Genomic DNA, 19,274 nt, shown 5'->3' on the forward strand with positions numbered 1-19,274 from the left:
AACATATTATAATACATCAGTACGTTTGAATTCTTATTCAAATCTCAACTGATTAGCAAAGTATCTGCAATTGTATCCCAGCAAGTATAAAAACAAGTGCCACACTTTTGTGAAAATGGCTGATGAACTGTAAAGGATGAGGAGAAGATGGGAGAAGAGAACCCACATACAATGTCACATCCAAGGTGAACAAATCACTTATACTGCAATAAATCTATAAAAATAATATGTCATCCAACTCATTTTAGAAACTACATAATAGTTCCCATATCTCAAAGAGTTATAAAGGTTGAGCATCTGTACCACTGAGGGGCATTGTAAAAACATGTCAAAGAATACCTAATTTGGCTCTTAAATGATCCACTTGTTGACTCTTATATTAAAATATATAAGAATTCCCAGATAGCTAAAAGAAAAAGAAGAAAAGAGGAACACACCATATATATTGTATGCATGAAATAAACACAAACATCACTACCAAAACAAAGCTGTGAAATAATGATCCTCAAACAACTATTCCTGACAGGTACAATGCTGCTCCAGTAAAGCATGAAAATGTATTATAAATGTGTACTGTACACTGTATATACACAATATCCTGACTCCACCTATTGTGTTTTTGAAGGAATATAGCATTAAAATTAAAATTTTCAATACATGCACCTTGCACTTACCTCCCAAAATCCAAGGATCCAAGAAGGTCCAAACATGGCCTTATATATGGATAAATCACTAACTAGACATCAATGAAAACATATATATACCCAAGTCAAATAAGAGAAGTTCTGTTTTCATAAGGTCAACATGCATTCGACATAGGGTCCTGTAATGTACCCCAATTATGATCCACCACTATGCAGGACTTTATTGAATAAGGTAATGTTGTGTTCCTTCAAGAAGACACTTGGTAGAGTCAGAATCGAAGGGGGTTATTTACAAAAGGTAAATCCACTTTGCACTACAAGTGCACTTGGAAGTGCAGTCGCTGTAGATCTGAGGGGGACATGCAAGGAAAATAAAAAAAACATCATTTTAGCTTTCACATGATTGGATGCTAAAATCAGCAGAGCGTCCCCTCATTTCAGATCTTCCCCTCAGATCTACAGCCACTGCAGTTCCAGCCACTGCACTTGTAATGCAAAGTGGATTTCCCTTTTGTAAATAACCCCCTAAGGGTTCTAAGAATAGTTGGAGCACATTTCCTCCTTATGGATTTATTGCAGTATTGGATGTATTGCAGTATTGTAATATCAGGGGATGAGTCCATCCTGGATGTGGCATCCTCTGTGGGTTCTCTTCTCCCCTCTTCTCCTCTTTCTTTAGACTAGTTAGACATTTACAGAACAGAGTATCACTTGATTTTATACCTGTTAGATGCATCTTCAGGTACGTGGAATTTTGTACAATGTACAGATGTATTATAATGTTTTCCATTTGATATTATAGATCTACAACTATTGTTAATTAGTGATGGACGAACTTCCGACGGGACGTTTCGCGAACGCGAAACGCGAACGGACACAAACGTTCGCGAAAACGACCGTTCGCCGCGGGCTCCATTGACTTCAATGGGAGGCGAATTTCGCAAACCTTTAGGTCGAATTTGCGGCCACGGGGTAATTATTAGGGGGTAGCACGTAGTCCCACCACCTGGACAATAGCATAATACATGTATGAGGTGAATTTGGGATCGATAACTACAAGCATTTTTTTTTTATTTGGGAAATTGTTCTGACAATTCAGGACTATGGAGCTAATGAAGGCAATGGAGGAGAGGGAAGGTCAGGGACCAGGGTAGGCAAACAAGAGGGTGCAGGAGATACAGAGCACTGACAGCAGCACCGTAATACAGAGCACTGACATCAGCACCGTGACATACAGCGCTGACAGCAGCTCCGTGACATACAGCGCTGACAGCAGCTCCGTGACATACAGCGCTGACAGCAGCTCCGTGACATACAGCGCTGACAGCAGCTCCGTGACATACAGCGCTGACAGCAGCTCCGTGACATACAGCGCTGACAGCAGCACCGTGACATACAGCGCTGACAGCAGCTCCGTGACATACAGCGCTGACAGCAGCTCCGTGACATACAGCGCTGACAGCAGCTCCGTGACATACAGCACTGACAGCAGCTCCGTGACATACAGCGCTGACAGCAGCTCCGTGACATACAGCGCTGACAGCAGCACCGTGACATACAGCGCTGACAGCAGCTCCGTGACATACAGCGCTGACAGCAGCTCCGTGACATACAGCGCTGACAGCAGCTCCGTGACATACAGCGCTGACAGCAGCTCCGTGACATACAGCGCTGACAGCAGCTCCGTGACATACAGCGCTGACAGCAGCTCCGTGACATACAGCGCTGACAGCAGCTCCGTGACATACAGCGCTGACAGCAGCTCCGTGACATACAGCGCTGACAGCAGCTCCGTGACATACAGCGCTGACAGCAGCTCCGTGACATACAGCGCTGACAGCAGCACCGTAAGCAGCCCCAGGAGGAAGTCAGCACAGCACAGGGATGGTGTGATCCCCTCATAATAAGAACCCCCAGGAGGAAGTCAGCACAGCACAGGGATGGTGGGAGCCCCTCATAATAAGAACACCCAGGAGGAAGTCAGCACAGCACAGGGATGGTGGGAACCCCTCATAATAAGCAGCCCCAGTAGAAATATGACACCGCTCAACCTCTTCAAAGAGGAGGGTAGGGGCATATAGTACGGTGTGCTTTTTTGGGTCAGGGAAGTGAGCCAAATGAATTAAGAAGGTCTGTGTGCTTGATTCCAAAAATTGTTTATAGACATATACATGGTCTACTGATCACATGTGTTGAATTCCTCCGAGATCCATGCCTCATTCATTTTTAGAAATGTGAGGTAGTTAACACTGTGGTGAGCTAGGCGAGTACGCTTATCGGTCACAATCCCCCCTGCTGCGCTGAACGTCCTTTCGGACAGGACACTGGATGAGGGGCAAGCCAACAGTTCGATTGCAAATTGGGCAAGCTCTGGCCAGAGGTCAAGCCTGCCCACCCAGTAGTCTAGGGGTTCATCACTCCTCAGAGCGTCCACATCGGCCGTTAACCCAATGTAGTCGGACACCTGACGGTCTAGGCGTTCCCTGATGCTGGATCCGGATGACACCTGTCGATGGGTCGGCTGAAAGAATGACCTCATATCCGAAGTCACCAACACATCTTCAAACCGGCCTCTTCTTGCAGGCGCTGTTGGATTGGTACCCGCAAATCCTTCTCTGGGAGTGGGAATTGCTCCTCTGCCAGCGCACGCAAAAGCAGAATGCAGCATTTCTCGAAGCAAGGCCTGGAAGTGCTGCATTCTGACAGCCCTCTGCGACGGCGGTAACATTTCCGCCATTTTGTGTTTGTACCGGGGGTCTAAGTACGTTGCCACCCAGTACTGGTCCTTGACCCTCATGCTTTTTATACGGGGGTCCCTATTAAAACACTGGAGCATGAAGGCCCCCATTTGCACTAAAGTGGAAGCGGTGTGGTGGCCTGGCTCCTGCTCATCATCCAGGATAATGTCGTCCTCTTCATTCTCCTCTCCCCATCCTCGCACAACAGGGATCCCAGAAAGGTTTAAAGCATGCTCTTCTTGCTCCTGCTCATCCGCCCCGGCACCATCCTCCTCTGACTCCTCATCAGACTCCTGTTGTTGACTTGTCTCAGATAGAGTAGCCCCCCCTGGGAATTCATCCAGCATTGCGACTTCCTCATCTTCCCGCTCCTGCTCCTCCACAGCCTGATCAATGACACGACGCAATGCACGCTCCAGAAAGAAGGCATAAGGTACCATGTCACTGATGGCGCCATGGCTGCGACTGACCAGTTTGGTGATCTCCTCAAATGGCCGCAGAAGTCTGCATGTGTCGCGCATGAGCAGCCACTGGCGCGGTGAAAAAAAACCCAGCTCCCCAGAACCGTTTCTTTCGCAGAGTTCATACAGGTAGACGTTAACTGCACGTTTCTGCTGGAGCAGCCTATCAAGCATATAGAAGGTTGAGTTCCATCGCGTCGGGCAATCGCAAATAAGACGTCTGACCGGCAGATGGTGTCGCCGCTGAATGTCAGCAAGGCGAGCCATGGCCGTGTAAGATCTTCTGAAATGGGCCGAGATTTTCCTTGCCTGCCGCAAGATGTCCTGGACCCCAGGGTATTTGACAAGGAATCGCTGCACGACCAAGTTTAAGACGTGTGCCATGCACGGCACGTGCGTGATTTTGCCCTGTTTCAATGCGCTAAGCAGATTGGCACCGTTGTCACACACCACTTTACCAACTGTCAAATTGAGCGGTGTTAGCCACTCATCTGCCTGTGAACGCAAAGCTGAAAGGAGTGCCGGGCCAGTGTGGCTCTTTGCTTCCAGGCACAACAGACGCAGCACGGCATGGCAACGTCTCACCTGGCATGTGGAATAGGTTCTGGGGAGCTTGGGCGGTGCAGTGGAAGAGACGCTAGCAGCGGAAAAGGAGGAGGCAGCTGAGGAGGAGAGGGAGGAGGATGGAGTAGGAGGAGGAGAAGAAGAGTCAGGCCTGCATGCAATCCGTGGCGGTAAAACCAAATCTACACGGGTGCCACGGGTTACATGCTTGACGGCCGTCAGAAGGTTCACCCAGTGGGCAGTAAAACTGATATACCTTCCCTGCCCGTGTTTGCTAGACCACGTGTCTGTGGTCAGATGTATCTTGGCACCGACACTGTGTGCCAGAGATACATTCACTTGCCGCTGAACATGGCCATATAGCTCTGGGATGCCCTTCTCTGAGAAATACTTCCTTCCTGGGACCTTCCATTGTGGTGTTCCAATGGCCACAAATTTGCGAAAGGCCTCCGAGTCCACCAGTTTATATGGCAGTAGTTGGCGGGCTATGAGTTCTGACAAGCCAGCCGCCAACCGTTGGGCAAGAGGGTTATCCGGCGTCATCATTTTTTTACGCTCAAACATTAGGCCCACGGAAGCCTGCCTTTTTGCAGAAAAATGTGAGCTTGGCGTGATGGAAGGTGGAGTGGAGGACAATTGTGAGGAGAGAGGAGAAGGAGAAGTAGAAGACGAGGCTGGACGGTGAGAGCCTGCAGTGTGGCTTTGTGTGTTCCGTTGCTCCCACTGGGCTCGGTGATGGCTGCTCATGTGCCTTCTTAAGGCGGTCGTCCCTAGGTGAGTATTGGGCTTACCGCGACTAACGCGTTGACTGCAAAGATTGCAGATGGCAACGCTATTGTCAGCAGCGGACACGTTAAAAAAAGCCCACACTGCGGAGCCATGTGCCGGTGTCCTGGGAGCGCCAGATGTGACCGTACATGGTCGATGACTCGCTCCTGATACATTTGCAGTCTGCTTTGTCCCTGCTGTGCAATGTAAGTCATTGCTGCTTCTCCTCCCTATCTGCTGGTCCATATCTCCCTCTGAACTCCCCTCCTCTTCCTCTCTTGTGGGCACCCACGTGACATCACTAGACACGTCATCATCAACGTCACCTTCCCCACCGCTATAAGTAGAGTAGGCAGCAACACCGGGGACCAACCTCCTCCTTGGGCTGATCTGGGTACTGGCGTCAGACTGCTGAGTAGCGCTTGTTGCTACCTCCTCTTCCTGATCCAATACCAAGAGTGGCTGCGCATCAGAAATGTCCTCTTGATATGGATCGGAAAATAATTCCAGTGACTCAAGCGGAAGGTATGTGGTGGTGGTGGTGGTGGTCGTGTTGTTGGTGGTAGTGTCTTTGGGGGTGCACATAGCAGAGAGTGAAGAAGAGGGTGCAGATCGAGAGGATGAGGAGGGTGCAGAAGAGTAAGGCTGAGCGAGCCACTCAACCAAGTCTGGTGCATCCTTTAAAGTAATTGAACGCACCTTCTGCAACTTCCCACTTTGGCTCAAGCCTGTTGCTCCTGCCCTACCCCTACCACCCCTGCGGAAGGGCCTGCCTCTTCCTCTGCATGTCATTTTTTAAATGACCCTGTGACAAAACTCTTAGTCCCTATACCGCTGAAGGACTGCTGCAGTATAGGTGAGCGGTCAGCAGTGGTGCACGTCAACCCTATCTATTGTGGACCTATAGCGGTCCTTACAGAACAGCAGACTGTACCGCACTCAAGCCTATGTACCGTAGCACCCTATACCAAGTTACCAGTCCTTATAAGAACTTTTGTGGACCAAGCAGGTTGTGTATTAGTGTTTAGCAGACTGTACGTCAGTCCCTATACCGCTGAAGGACTGCTGCAGTATAGGGCAGCGGTCAGCAGTGGTGCACGTCAACCCTATCTATTGTGGACCGATAGCGGTCCTTACAGAACAGCAGACTGTACCGCACTCAAGCCTATGTACCGTAGCACCCTATACCAAGTTACCAGTCCTTATAAGAACTTTTGTGGACCAAGCAGGTTGTGTATTAGTGTTTAGCAGACTGTACGTCAGTCCCTATACCGCTGAAGGACTGCTGCAGTATAGGGCAGCGGTCAGCAGTGGTGCACGTCAACCCTATCTATTGTGGACCGATAGCGGTCCTTACAGAACAGCAGACTGTACCGCACTCAAGCCTATGTACCGTAGCACCCTATACCAAGTTACCAGTCCTTATAAGAACTTTTGTGGAACAAGCAGGTTGTGTGTTAGTGATTAGCAGACTGTACGTCAGTCCCTATACCGCTGAAGGACTGCTGCAGTATAGGTGAGCGGTCAGCAGTGGTGCACGTCAACCCTATCTATTGTGGACCGATAGCGGTCCTTACAGAACAGCAGACTGTACCGCACTCAAGCCTATGTACCGTAGCACCCTATACCAAGTTACCAGTCCTTATAAGAACTTTTGTGGACCAAGCAGGTTGTGTGTTAGTGTTTAGCAGACTGTACGTCAGTCCCTATACCGCTGAAGGACTGCTGCAGTATAGGGCAGCGGTCAGCAGTGGTGCACGTCAACCCTATCTATTGTGGACCGATAGCGGTCCTTACAGAACAGCAGACTGTACCGCACTCAAGCCTATGTACCGTAGCACCCTATACCAAGTTACCAGTCCTTATAAGAACTTTTGTGGACCAAGCAGGTTGTGTATTAGTGTTTAGCAGACTGTACGTCAGTCCCTATACCGCTGAAGGACTGCTGCAGTATAGGGCAGCGGTCAGCAGTGGTGCACGTCAACCCTATCTATTGTGGACCGATAGCGGTCCTTACAGAACAGCAGACTGTACCGCACTCAAGCCTATGTACCGTAGCACCCTATACCAAGTTACCAGTCCTTATAAGAACTTTTGTGGAACAAGCAGGTTGTGTGTTAGTGATTAGCAGACTGTACGTCAGTCCCTATACCGCTGAAGGACTGCTGCAGTATAGGGCAGCGGTCAGCAGTGGTGCACGTCAACCCTATCTATTGTGGACCGATAGCGGTCCTTACAGAACAGCAGACTGTACCGCACTCAAGCCTATGTACCGTAGCACCCTATACCAAGTTACCAGTCCTTATAAGAACTTTTGTGGAACAAGCAGGTTGTGTGTTAGTGATTAGCAGACTGTACGTCAGTCCCTATACCGCTGAAGGACTGCTGCAGTATAGGTGAGCGGTCAGCAGTGGTGCACGTCAACCCTATCTATTGTGGACCGATAGCGGTCCTTACAGAACAGCAGACTGTACCGCACTCAAGCCTATGTACCGTAGCACCCTATACCAAGTTACCAGTCCTTATAAGAACTTTTGTGGACCAAGCAGGTTGTGTATTAGTGTTTAGCAGACTGTACGTCAGTCCCTATACCGCTGAAGGACTGCTGCAGTATAGGGCAGCGGTCAGCAGTGGTGCACGTCAACCCTATCTATTGTGGACCGATAGCGGTCCTTACAGAACAGCAGACTGTACCGCACTCAAGCCTATGTACCGTAGCACCCTATACCAAGTTACCAGTCCTTATAAGAACTTTTGTGGACCAAGCAGGTTGTGTATTAGTGTTTAGCAGACTGTACGTCAGTCCCTATACCGCTGAAGGACTGCTGCAGTATAGGGCAGCGGTCAGCAGTGGTGCACGTCAACCCTATCTATTGTGGACCGATAGCGGTCCTTACAGAACAGCAGACTGTACCGCACTCAAGCCTATGTACCGTAGCACCCTATACCAAGTTACCAGTCCTTATAAGAACTTTTGTGGACCAAGCAGGTTGTGTATTAGTGTTTAGCAGACTGTACGTCAGTCCCTATACCGCTGAAGGACTGCTGCAGTATAGGGCAGCGGTCAGCAGTGGTGCACGTCAACCCTATCTATTGTGGACCGATAGCGGTCCTTACAGAACAGCAGACTGTACCGCACTCAAGCCTATGTACCGTAGCACCCTATACCAAGTTACCAGTCCTTATAAGAACTTTTGTGGAACAAGCAGGTTGTGTGTTAGTGATTAGCAGACTGTACGTCAGTCCCTATACCGCTGAAGGACTGCTGCAGTATAGGTGAGCGGTCAGCAGTGGTGCACGTCAACCCTATCTATTGTGGACCGATAGCGGTCCTTACAGAACAGCAGACTGTACCGCACTCAAGCCTATGTACCGTAGCACCCTATACCAAGTTACCAGTCCTTATAAGAACTTTTGTGGACCAAGCAGGTTGTGTATTAGTGTTTAGCAGACTGTACGTCAGTCCCTATACCGCTGAAGGACTGCTGCAGTATAGGGCAGCGGTCAGCAGTGGTGCACGTCAACCCTATCTATTGTGGACCGATAGCGGTCCTTACAGAACAGCAGACTGTACCGCACTCAAGCCTATGTACCGTAGCACCCTATACCAAGTTACCAGTCCTTATAAGAACTTTTGTGGAACAAGCAGGTTGTGTGTTAGTGATTAGCAGACTGTACGTCAGTCCCTATACCGCTGAAGGACTGCTGCAGTATAGGGCAGCGGTCAGCAGTGGTGCACGTCAACCCTATCTATTGTGGACCGATAGCGGTCCTTACAGAACAGCAGACTGTACCGCACTCAAGCCTATGTACCGTAGCACCCTATACCAAGTTACCAGTCCTTATAAGAACTTTTGTGGAACAAGCAGGTTGTGTGTTAGTGATTAGCAGACTGTACGTCAGTCCCTATACCGCTGAAGGACTGCTGCAGTATAGGTGAGCGGTCAGCAGTGGTGCACGTCAACCCTATCTATTGTGGACCGATAGCGGTCCTTACAGAACAGCAGACTGTACCGCACTCAAGCCTATGTACCGTAGCACCCTATACCAAGTTACCAGTCCTTATAAGAACTTTTGTGGACCAAGCAGGTTGTGTATTAGTGTTTAGCAGACTGTACGTCAGTCCCTATACCGCTGAAGGACTGCTGCAGTATAGGGCAGCGGTCAGCAGTGGTGCACGTCAACCCTATCTATTGTGGACCGATAGCGGTCCTTACAGAACAGCAGACTGTACCGCACTCAAGCCTATGTACCGTAGCACCCTATACCAAGTTACCAGTCCTTATAAGAACTTTTGTGGACCAAGCAGGTTGTGTATTAGTGTTTAGCAGACTGTACGTCAGTCCCTATACCGCTGAAGGACTGCTGCAGTATAGGGCAGCGGTCAGCAGTGGTGCACGTCAACCCTATCTATTGTGGACCGATAGCGGTCCTTACAGAACAGCAGACTGTACCGCACTCAAGCCTATGTACCGTAGCACCCTATACCAAGTTACCAGTCCTTATAAGAACTTTTGTGGAACAAGCAGGTTGTGTGTTAGTGATTAGCAGACTGTACGTCAGTCCCTATACCGCTGAAGGACTGCTGCAGTATAGGGCAGCGGTCAGCAGTGGTGCACGTCAACCCTATCTATTGTGGACCGATAGCGGTCCTTACAGAACAGCAGACTGTACCGCACTCAAGCCTATGTACCGTAGCACCCTATACCAAGTTACCAGTCCTTATAAGAACTTTTGTGGAACAAGTGAGTTGTGAATGTTTAGCAGACTGCAGCAGAAGGGCAGCAGTCAAGTATAATATCCTTTCTATATTTGGAAGAAAGAATATTATACATGTACAAGCCTATTACTGTACCACTGATACCAGTCCTGAAAAGAACCTTTGTGGAACTAATAATAACAGCAAGTCTTTAAAATTACCCTCACTGCCTGACAACACTGCTTCCTTCCTGTCCCTATACAAATTGGCAAAAAAAGAGAACGATTAGTGGTTACTGGAACAGCTCTTTTGTGGACCTTGATAGTAACAGCTAATGATGATGATGATGATGATGATGATGAAAGACTAATCTGGCTGTCCCTGTAGCATACACCGTCCTTTCCCTTTCTCTAAACTAACAAAAGACACTCAGGCTGCTGCAAGAATCAGCAGCACAGCAAACCTATCAACACCTAACACCTATACCAGTCCTGAAAAGAACTTTTGTGTACCAAATAGCTAGTGGTTTATCTCTCCCTACTCCACACAGGAACCTGTCCCTATCTTAACAGAAGAAAGAATGTAAAATGGCCACCGGATCGGGTGTATTTATAGGTTAGGGGGAATGTACAAGTGTCCATGTGCTGTCATGTCTCAATTGGCTGTCCTGTATCACATGATAAACGTGTCACCAAAGGTTAAAGTTCTTGTATACATTAAACACGTAAGTCCGCCGCGGCGAACGACGGAAAAAGGCGTTCGAACGTGCGGACCGCGAATGTCGGAAATTCGCCGCGAAACGACCGCCGGGCGAACCGTTCGGCCATCACTATTGTTAATATTCTCCTGAAGAAATGAATGTTGTTCATGAAAAGTGTTGTGTAAGAAAAATGCTGGGTCTGTGGAATTTCAAAATCACCTACAACATCAATATGTGAATTATGGATATGCAGTGCTAACTAATTTTTAGTGTTTAATTGTTTTGAACAAATATGAATGTAAATGGTATTACCAGCTAAGATATATGTTTTTAATATGTGTAATTATTTTATATGACACATAAATTAAAGGTATTCAACTTTAGATTTTACTGCATCCTACAGTATCTCACAAAAGATAGTACACCCATCAAATTTTTGTAAATATTTTATTATAACTTTTCATGTGACAACACTGAAGAAATGACACTTTGCTACAATGTAAAGTAGTGAGTGTACAGCTTGTATAACAGTGTAAATTCTCTGTCCCCTCAAAATAACTCAATACACAGCCATTAATGTCTAAACTGCTAGCAACAAAAGTGAGTACACCCCTAAGTGAAAATGTTGGGCCCAATTATTCATTTTCCCTCCCCAGGGTCATGTGACTTGTTAGTGTTACATGGTCTCAGGTGTGAATAGGAAGCAGGTGTGTTAAATTTGGTGTTATTGCTCTCACTCTCTCATACTGGTCACTGGAAGTTCAACATGTCACTTCATGGCAAAGAACTCTCTGAGGATCTGAAAAAAAATTGCTGCTCTACATAAAGATGGCCTAGGGTATAAGGAGATTGCCAAGATCCCAAAACTAAGCTGCAGCATGGTGGCTAAGACCATACAGTGGGTTAACAGGACAGGTTTCACTCAGAACAGGCTTTGCCATGGTTGACCAAAGAAGTTGAGTGCAAGTGCTCAGCATCATATCCAGAGGTTGTCTTTGGGAAATTGATGTATGAGTGCTGCCAGCATTGCTGCAGAGGTTGAAAGGGTGGGTGGTCAGCCTGTCAGTGCTCAGACCATACGCTGCACGCTGAATCAAATTGGTCTGCATGGCTTTCATCCCAGAAGGAAGCCTCTTTAAGATGATGCACACGAAAGCCTGCAAACCATTTTCTGAAGACAAGCAGACTAAGGACATGAATTACTAGAACTATGTCCTGTGGTCTGATGAGACCAAGATAAACTTATTTGGTTCAGATGGTGTCAAGTGTGTGTGGCAGCAACCAGGTGAGGAGTGCGTCTTGCCTACAGTCAAGAATGGTGGTGAGAGTGTCATCCCAGTGTGGGGCTGCATGAGTGCTGCTGGCACTGGGAAACTACAGTTCATTGAAGGAACCATGAATGCCTACATGTACTGTGACATACTGAAGCAGATCATGATCTGCTCCCTTCAGTGACTGGGTAGTGGGGCATTATTCCAACATGATAACGAACCCAAACACACCTCCAAGACGACCACTGCTTTGCTAAAGAAGCTAAGGGTAAAGGTGATGGACTGGCCAAGCAGGTCTCCATACCTAAACCCTATTGAGCATCTATGGGGCATCTTCAAATGGAAGGTGGAGGAGCGCAGGGTCTTTAACATCCACCAGCTCTGTGATGTTGTCACGGAGAAGTGAAAAAGGACTCCAATAGCAACCTGTGAAGCTCTGGTGAACTCCATGCCCAAAAGGGTTAAGGCAGTATTGAAAAATAATGGTGGCAACACAAAATATTGACACTTTGGGCCCAATTTGGACATTTTCACTTAGGGGTGTACTCACTTTTGTTACCAGCGATTTAGACATTAATGACTGTTTGTTGAGTTATTTTGAGGGGACAGCAAATTTACATTGTTATAAAAGCTGTACGCTCACTACTTTACATTGTAGCAAAGTGTAATTTCTTCAGTGTTGTCACATGAAAAGGTATAATATATTTACAAAAATGTGAGGGGTGTACTCACTTTTGTGAGATACTGTATATTGATTATGAGGTATCTAAAAGTCACATTCATACCATTAATCTAATCACAAAAAAGGCATCTGCATGTGATTAGGTATCTAAAGAGAAAATTATTTAATTTCCATATGATTGGATAAATGAGGTAATTATTCACACAATTCTGAGTCGTAATATGTCTATACAAGTTATAGGAGTATGAATATCTAGGTTAATATCAGAAACACTGGGGTACGTTCCTGTCTTTGACAAAAGCTAATCAGTCTTTCCCCTTAATGATATCTTCTGAGGGTGTTGGCTGAGATGTTTGCCAATCCATAGTCATAGTGCTGTTTGCCCAATCCTACTCTTTTAATCTGTGCTGTCCTTACTGTTGTCAATATGATTCAGTCAAAAAAAAAAAGTTTGCAGGCTCCTCTTTTTTTCTACAAATGGAGCAGAGGAGGCACACGGATGTATTGAGGGAGGGCTGCAGGACTTAGAGGAGGTCTGTGGCTTCAGTGCTGCTTGTACCTCACCCATAGGAACTCCTACAATTTGGGCTTCTCCTTGGGGGGGGGGGGGGGTCTACAGTTAGCATTGACAATAATAAAAACTGAACTTTATTTCTTCAAAACCAGCATCAATTTAACCAAGATGAGGGTTATACCCAATATAGGGTCCCTTGGGGAATTTAACAAGACTTTCTAATGTCATGTATGTAAACCCAAAATCTACATTTCAGCATGTTTAGCATTATACCTCACTGTAAGCAGTGTTCAAATCGTTCTGTGTGAATCTGGTTCAAAGTCTCTTTGGAGAGTGTAAATAATAATTGGAGACTGTCAATAATAACGCTTCCTGCGGGCTAACAATGCTAAGCCACTTCTCACATTTAAAAGCAACCATGTCAGTTTGTTATGCAAGCTCCTTCAGTTGGCCTTGGGTTTGTCTATCTGACAGACCCAGTCGGCAGCCCATGGCCAACTGAGGAACACATGGCAGGCTGACAATACTGCTTCTGAGTGCAAGACAGTGGCTTGACATAGTCAGCCTGCAACAGGATGTGCTGCTACTGATTGCATCTCTATTAAAAGAAAAAAACTAGTTCAACAGATTGACAATTTATTTTTATTTTTTTAATAAAATTGTATACGATATCTTATAATGCCAAACATACTGAACAAAATATTTAGGCTTTTCTATGCAATTCAAATGTTTGTCTTTAAAGAAAATCAAAATAAACTATCTGTTAATAAAAGCATTTCAATTTCTGTATATCCACAAACAGTAAAAAGCAATTACTTGTTATACATGTGCACAGTTTAGAAGGCCTGGCTGCAATTATAAAAGTAAGATTTAAAAAGAGGGAAAATGAATCCAAATGGTAGTCTATTTACAATTCCAAAAATGTAATGCAAAACATAATTACCTGGTAAAGAGCAAATTTCGCTACTTAAAACATTATCTTTATAGTGTTTAAAATATATAACATTTATTTTAGAATGTTAGACTATAAGTCAAATCGCTGAAACAATAAAGCCTGTAATAAAGTATATAGTTGCCAGTCTGTTCATTAAAGTGCATTTCACTGAATAATATATTCACTAAAACCCCACAACATATGATTTGGACCTTATTTACCAAAAAAGGTCCCACCCCGTAGCTGGTATAAAACAATTGGAAGCCTATTTATGATGTGGATTGCTGTCACCCTAGTCTATTTAAATACTCAGTTAGGTTTAAAGAAATTTTTAAAAATATGAAATGTGCTCAGAACCTTACTTGGTTTACAAAGAAACAGGCCCTGTACCCCCATTAGTTATACTTGTGTTAGGTTTATAAGAGTTATTTTAAATAACTTTACAAGAAAACTTTAATGATTTGCTAACATTTTACAATTTACATCCATGTATAATTTTTCAAATAAATACATTTTAGTATTAAAAGCAGCCCTAAAATTCCAGTCAAGCTATTTGTCTAGCTAGGCTCAAGCTAGGCTCAAGTAATGTTACCAGTCAAAGATTGAAGGAGTTCACCACGCCAAGGTAATCACCTCTCCTAGAATCAGCTGTCTCCACAATCAGGCTGGCTCTAACAGAGGTAATAGAAAAAATGAATAGCTGGATAGCCGCACTCCAAAAAGATTCACCTTTATTGTATAAAAATAGATATCAACCCATCACGCATGGTTACAGACTAGCTGCACAGCAGCTGACGCATTTCACACCGACTGCGGCGCTTAGCCATAGCAATTGACTAAGCACCGCATTCGGTGTGAAACACGTCAATTGCTATGCAGTTAAGCTGTACCCACTTGTGATGCCTTGATATCTATTTTTATACAATAAAGGTGAATCTTTTTGGAGTGCGGCTATCCAGCTATTAATTTTTTCTAATGTCACCAGTCAAGGTTGGATAACTGTAAGTTATACTTATGGATTACTTTGTTTTCATGTTTCTAACATAAGAAAATATAATTGTCGCTGGAGCGCAGAGAGCTGTCTAGCTGCTTAGTGATTTGGTAGCAATAGCATTTGGCAAATATATTTGGATGAAATACAGTTTGTATACCTCCATGTGAAAGCATTTACTATTTTGTATTAGAAATTAGAGCAGAAGGGATGCTTTTGCAATGTGTCCCCACTACACATAGTAATATAGCAAAATAGTAACTATTTACCTTTTTCTTTCATAATTTGCAGTCTGGCCTCAGTAGATGTCCTCTACTTGTACTATGCACAGACAGGGATCGGTATCCATGGAGAGAGAGATAGTCCAGTGTGCCTGAAGGTGGATAGGCAGCAGAGGGTACTGACACAGAGCAGGTCAGACAACTGTAGGGCATGCTGGAGGCTGTGTGGTACACAAGGGCACACTTGGAGATGCAGGGGTATATAGGTGTATATTTGGAGTTGAGGGCACTGGAGAAACACAGGAATCACTTTAGACACAGGATTGTGCAGGTTTAACTGGAGATATGGGAGTCACTGGAGACACAGAAGCACACAGGGGACACTGGAGTCCCAGAAGACAGGCACTGAGGACTGCAGCAACCAGGAGAGCTGTCTCCTGAAACCCAAAATTGCAGGTGGATGTCCACCAAGGAGAAAAATTGAAACCAAATCCCTGGAGAGGTGAATGTAACAGTTCTACAGCTCTCCAATCAGCAAAACTTGTTGAGGAGAGTACAGTGCCTTGAAAAAGTGTTCATACCCCTTAAAATTTTCAACATTTTGTCATGTTACAACCAAAAACGTAAATGTATTTCATTGGTATTTTATGTGATAGAACAACACAAAGTGGCACATAATTGTGACGTGGAAAGAAAATGATAAATGGCTTTCAAAGTTTTTTACAAATAATATCTGAAAATTGTGGCATGCATTTGTATTCAGCCCCCTTTAATCTGATACCCCTAACTCTGATACCCCTAACTAAAATCTTAGCCTTGAGGAGTCACCTAGTTGGTAAATCAAGTCCACCTATGCATAGTTTAATCTCAGTAAAATACAGCTGTTCTGTGAAACCCTCAGAGGTTTGTTAGAGAACCTTAGTGAATAAACAGCCCCATGAAGGCCAAGGAACACACCAGAGAGGTCAGAAAAAAACGTTGTGGAGAAGTTTAAAGCAGGGTTAGGTTATAAAAATTATCCCAAGCTTTGGACATCTCAAGGAGTATTTTTTAATCCAGGGCATAACTGCAAACCTACCAACACATGGCTGTCCACCTAAACTGACAGGCCTGGCAAGCAGAGCATTAATCAGAGAAGCAGCCAAGAGGCCCATGGTAACTCTGGAGGAGCTGCAGAGATCCACAGCTTAGGTGGGAGAATCTGTTCACAGGACAACCATTAGTCGTGCACTCCACAAATCTGGCCTTTATGGAAGAATGGCGAGAAGAAAGCCATTGTTGAAAGAAAACCATAAGAAGTCCTGTTTGCAGTTTGCAAGAAGCCATGTGGGGGACACAGCAAACATGTAGAAAAAGGTGCTCTGGTCAGATGAGACCACAATTGAACTTTTTGGCCTAAAAAACAAAATGCTATGTGCTGTGGAAAACTAAGGCCGCGTACACACGCGCGGACTGTTCGCCCAACCTTGTTCGGCAAACAGTTTGTCAAACAGTCCGCTCAAAATTTGCATGAGCGGACTTGCCCACACACGAGCGGACTGTTTGACGAACAAGGTTGGGCAAACAGTTCGCTCAACTTTTGAAATGAACGGACTCGCCCACGTAAGGCGGAGGCAAATCCGCCCATTTCGAGCGCGTGTACAGGTAGGCGGGGCCCGCGAAGGAGACGTCGCGGGCTCCGCCGCCTGGAATGGGCTTAAAGGGGAACCCCAACGCCAAAAAAAATCGGCGTGGGGGTTCCCCCCAAGTCCACACCAGACCCTTGTCCGAGCACGCTACCCGGCCGGCCAGGAAAGGGGGGCGAGCGAGCGCGCCCCCCCTCCTGAGCCGTACCAGGCCGCGTGCCCTCAACATGGGGGGGTGCCTTGGGGAAAGGGGGGCCGCGCGGCCCCCCCACCCCAAAGCACCTTGTCCCCATGTTGATGAGGACAAGGGCCTCTTCCCGACAACCCTGGCCGTTGGTTGTCGGGGTCTGCGGGCGGGGGGCTTATCGGAATCCGGGAGCCCCCTTTAAGAAGGGGGCCCCCGGATACCGGCCCCCCACCCTATGTGAATGAGTATGGGGTACAATGTACCCCTACCCATTCACCTGTGAAATAAAGTACAAATAAAAACACAACACAGGGGGAAAAAATATTTTATTGCACAGCCGGGGGTCTTCCGTCTTCGGGGGTCTTCTCGCCGGACTCCTCCGCTATGTGTGTGTAGCTCTTTTGCCAGCGGAGGAGTCCGGCTTTCTTCCTCCCCGCCGCCGGCCTCTTCTCCCGACTTCGGGGGTCTTGTCCCCCTCTTCGGTTCTTCTGCCGGGCCACCGCGCCTGGTCCGGTGGCCCGGTCTTCTGTCGCCGTCTTCCGTTCTTCTGTCGCCGCCTTCGGTTCTTCTGCCGGGCCACCGCGCCTTCTTGTAGCTCTTTTACAGGCGGTGGCCCGGTCTTCTGTCGCCGTCGCCGCCTTCCGTTCGTGTTCTTCTTCTTGTTCTTCTTGTTCTTCTCCTGGAGATGTTGACTCGACGAGCTCTCCGGCCGGAATGCCGGGGACGCGCTGTGCGGTCACTTATATAGTGACAATGGGGCGGGGTCACATGGTATATGTCACATGGGTTGGTCACATGGGTTGATGTCACATGGGGACTATGACATCGTAAGGGGGCGGGGTCACCATGTGACATCAACCCATGTGACATATACCATGTGACCCCGCCCCATTGTCACTATATAAGTCACAGCGCAGGGCGGCTCTGGCATTCCGGCCGGAGAGAGCGACGTGTCAACATCGCCTGGAGAAGAACAAGAAGAAGAACACGAACGGAAGGCGGCGGCGGCGACAGAAGACCGGGCCACCGCCTGTAAAAGAGCTACAAGAAGGCGCGGTGGCCCGGCAGAAGAACCGAAGGCGGCGACAGAAGAACGGAAGACGGCGACAGAAGACCGGGCCACCGGACCAGGCGCGGTGGCCCGGCAGAAGAACCGAAGAGGGGGACAAGACCCCCGAAGTCGGGAGAAGAGGCCGGCGGCGGGGAGGAAGAAAGCCGGACTCCTCCGCTGGCAAAAGAGCTACACACACATAGCGGAGGAGTCCGGCGAGAAGACCCCCGAAGACGGAAGACCCCCGGCTGTGCAATAAAATATTTTTTCCCCCTGTGTTGTGTTTTTATTTGTACTTTATTTCACAGGTGAATGGGTAGGGGTACATTGTACCCCATACTCATTCACATAGGGTGGGGGGCCGGTATCCGGGGGCCCCCTTCTTAAAGGGGGCTCCCGGATTCCGATAAGCCCCCCGCCCGCAGACCCCGACAACCAACGGCCAGGGTTGTCGGGAAGAGGCCCTTGTCCTCATCAACATGGGGACAAGGTGCTTTGGGGTGGGGGGGCCGCGCGGCCCCCCCTTCCCCAAGGCACCCCCCATGTTGAGGGCACGCGGCCTGGTACGGCTCAGGAGGGGGGGCGCGCTCGCTCGCCCCCCTTTCCTGGCCGGCCGGGTAGCGTGCTCGGACAAGGGTCTGGTGTGGACTTGGGGGGAACCCCCACGCCGATTTTTTTCGGCGTTGGGGTTCCCCTTTAAGCCCATTCCAGGCGGCGGAGCCCGCGACGTCTCCTTCGCGGGCCCCGCCTACCTGTACACGCGCTCGAAATGGGCGGACTTTCCGAGCGGGAACAGTCCGCTCATTTCGAAAGTACAGCGGACAAGCCCACACACGGGCGGACTGTTCGCTCAAACACAGTTTCAGCGGACAGTTTTTCGGAATTTCCGAAAGACTTTGTCCGTCCAACTGTCCGCTGAAACTGTCCGCTGAAAGCCCACACACGAGCGGACTGTCCGCCCAAACACTGTTCAGCGGACAAGGTTGGGCGAACAGTCCGCCCGTGTGTACGCGGCCTAACCCTGCACATCACCCTGAACACAGCTTTCCCACTGGGAATCATGGCGGTGGCAGCATCATGTATCGGGGATGATTTCTTCAGCAGGGACAGGGAAGCTGATCAGAGCTGATGGGAAGATGAATGGAGCCAAATACAGGGCAATCTTAGAAGAAAACCTGAATCCAATTGAGAATCTGTGGCAAGACTTCAAAATTGCTGTTCACA

At 47.4% G+C, this 19,274-nt stretch overlaps 1 protein-coding gene across 2 annotated transcripts in view; it reads left to right on the plus strand.

Annotated features, from left to right (window-relative positions):
• SYNDIG1 (synapse differentiation inducing 1) overlaps positions 1-19,274 on the plus strand; it is a 548,904-nt gene that overhangs the window by 489,279 nt on the left and 40,351 nt on the right. The gene's annotated exons all lie outside the window — the stretch shown is intronic.

Source organism: Lithobates pipiens, unplaced genomic scaffold (assembly GCF_037356315.1).
Source record: "Lithobates pipiens isolate NorthernLeopardFrog02 unplaced genomic scaffold, aLitPip1_a1.2 Scaffold_18, whole genome shotgun sequence".
Lineage (NCBI taxonomy): Eukaryota > Metazoa > Chordata > Amphibia > Anura > Ranidae > Lithobates > Lithobates pipiens.